A 3,431-nucleotide genomic window follows, 5' to 3' on the forward strand; every position below is an offset into this window, starting at 1 on the left:
CTATGCCATTTGAACTATTACTCATTGGCTTTTACTATATATCAATTGAATAGCATATTTATTGTTAAGGAATATCATAGCTTAATTGCAAGTTAAACATTTACATCTTGGAGATCTTGAGTTTTTTTTTTTTTTTTTTTTTGGTCATTGGAGATCTTGAGTTCAAACCATACTTTTTCTCTCCCTCCTATTTTCTTGTTTTTTTGTCACCATATCCTTCTTTACAAAAAAAAAAAATTATACTATTTTACCATTAAAAAATAACACATTTACTAAAATCCACACCAGAATCACAATCTTCTCTTTTTCTCTAGGACTTTCAAACGGGACAGACCAACTTATTTAGATCCGGTTTCACATATTATATGAACTAGTCTCTTTATTTTTCGTTTGTTTATAGATTTCAGTTTTTAAATTTGAATCTTTTATAACTAGTCTCACGTATTAAATGGGCTTCGGTTTTTTTTATTTTAAAATAGACAAAAACGTTCAGGCTAAAATATGTTTTTGGGACAAAAAATATAACTTGGCCAAAAACCTTAATGAAACAAAGTTTTTTAATGGTTCAGATCAGGTTTTGGGTGGGTTGTCTTGTTGGGCTCATAGTCCATGACAAAAAAAAGATCAGGTTTTCAGATCAAATTAAAAAATATATTTAAAAATATTTTTTTTTGAAAATAAAAAAAAAAAATTTAACGGACAGTATATTTTGTAGACTAAGGCTAAGCATTTAACCTATATTTTTTCGGGTTACTCAGACCAGTCCTGAGCAAGATAGGGGTGAAAATGAGTAAGGTATGGTAGGGTTTGGAGTCAACCCTAACCCTACTTGCGGGTTGAGATTTTTATATAAACTCAATCCTATCTTACTCGCGAATTGAGAATATCCCAATCCTAATTCTACCCGTTCTTAATCCGGATACTCAATCCTATCCGCGAGTTACAAAAAAGATGGAACATTAGACCATCTCCAGTAGAGAACTCATCCCAATCCTTATTTATGGCCCATCTGTCATAAAAAGTAACTCCACATCAGCTTTTGCATCATAAACAGATTAAGAGTTAACTATAGTCCCTATTGTGGTACCACTTAATTAATTAATTAAAATAATTAAAATTAATGTAGTTATTATTTTGTTTACAATAATATTATTAAAATTTATAATTCAAAAATAATTCACTATTAAAAATATTAAGATTAAAAAATTAATAATTTCATATATAATAATAATACAACAACTATTTAATCGCTAGTATTGCAACATCTAATTTTGTAATGTAGTTAGTATTTTAAATTTTATAAATAAAAACAAATAATCTAACCAAAAATTATTTTATAATGGGTAAAAATTAAATTTATTTTTTCATGTAAATAAATTTAATTAATTATAATTTAATATAAAAATATAAATAATATTTAATATTAATTTTTTATAATTATTTATATTAATTATAATTTAAATAACAAATATAAATAATTAATATGTTTAATTAATATAAATTATTAATTAAATAAAAATATAATAATTTAATATAATTAATTACTATAATTATTAATAAATTAATTATAATTTAATTATTTAATATAATTATTTAATTAATTATCATTTAATTATTTAACAAATTGTCATATGTGAAATTACAAAATTATTTAATATAAACATATATGTAATGTAATATATATATTTTTTAAAAAATTTTTAGTAATTTGCCACATGGCAAAAAATTATTGGCTAGTGAAAGTCCCTCTTTAGAGGGACTCTTGACCTCGGTCCTACTGAAGGGACTCTCTCCACTTTTTATTCTAATGGCTTTTTTCTTCCCATGTGTAAACCCCGCAAAAATTAGTAAATTATTAGTGGATAAATTAAATTTTAATTAGGAAAGCTAAAAATGCAAAACTAATATCAAAATAGGATAGAGCTCGTCGAAACGAAAATTTTGATACTAATTTCGAAAATTTGTCCCAAAATCGGATCAGAAAGGCCGAACCGGTTGAGTCGGGACCCAAACCAGACCCGTGGGTCCAACCGGACCCAAACACTTAAATGAAACAGCAGCTTTTTTCTTCCTCATTAGCTGCTGGACGCCGTAACAACAAGGGAGAGGGAAGAAGAGCCCTAACCCTCACCATTCCTTCCAACTACCATAACTTTCTCATCTGGGCTCCGATCGCCGCACCGTTCGCGGCCACGCGCTCAGTGCGTCGAGCTCTACCTTTCTATCCGAACAATTTCACTGGTAATTCTCCTATTAATTTCAGAATATCTATCCGTCTTTCTTTGGTAAACTTGGAAACCTATGGTAAATCTTGTCCAATTTTTGTGTTCTAGGTTCAAGTTAGCTTCCGGAACTTGTGGGCTCAAGCTATTGAGCATATGCGTATGGTAAGAATACCCTAACCCTAGATTCTTGTATTTATGATGAAAAAACTGAAATTAGAGCATGTATATGTATTAGGTGTAGATTAAGTGGGTATATAAGCATTGGAATTGGCTTGGGAGTAAATGGAGGCTTGTTGGTGATCAAGCTTGGTTTGGGGCTATTTTAATTGAGCTTGGAGGGGCTATAATTTTGAGTTGTGAGGCTGCCTTGGGTGAACTAAGTGATCGGCCAAGGTATGGTTTAAGTTTCGCACGTTTAATATTTACGGTGTTGCGAAAACTTAGGTTAAAAGAACCATAGGATAAGTTGAATTTGTTAATGGCATTTAATAAGTAGCTTTGTGTTGTTGTTGGTATAAATGTTGATGAACATAAATTGGGATGATGAGGTTATTGATTTCATATTGTTGGACTTGTGTATAATGGGTTGTGTTGATGTTAAAATTGATGAATTATGGTTGGTAATTGTTAATAAATAGTTATTATGTTAAGTTGATGGATTAATATGTATGAAGGGTTGATTTGTGTTAATGGCATTTAATTAGTATATGTTGATGGAAGGTTGACAAATATATGATGAAAGTTGGTGTAGGTGAAGAATTGATATGAATAAATGAAGGGTGAATGATGTATGAGGTAAATGTGGATAATTGTTGATGATCAAGGTTGGTTAAATTGATTATAGGTTATATTGGCAATGGTTGTTGATGAATTGGGTTGATATGGTATCGTAAGGCAAGTTTTATGATAAGAAACTTAAATGGGTGAAAGTGAGGTTTTGTTGTAAATTGGTTAAAACCAAATTTTGATGAACTTTGGATGTCCATAATATTCTCCTCAAATTTTGGATTGAATTGTGGTTTGTTGCAAATAAAAGATGGTTTTAAGAGCTTTTGATTGATATCAACTTTGTAGAAAACGGAATTTTGTGGAGAACGTTATAGATGTTGCAAGTTTAGTGTTTAAATCTGAATTCTGGATGACCAAACAGGTTGTTGCAAGCTTTCTAGGCATTCTGCCCAGTTTTTTTTGAAGAACGCCCACCCA

Source organism: Arachis hypogaea, chromosome 12, assembly GCF_003086295.3.
Source record: "Arachis hypogaea cultivar Tifrunner chromosome 12, arahy.Tifrunner.gnm2.J5K5, whole genome shotgun sequence".
Taxonomy (NCBI): domain Eukaryota; kingdom Viridiplantae; phylum Streptophyta; class Magnoliopsida; order Fabales; family Fabaceae; genus Arachis; species Arachis hypogaea.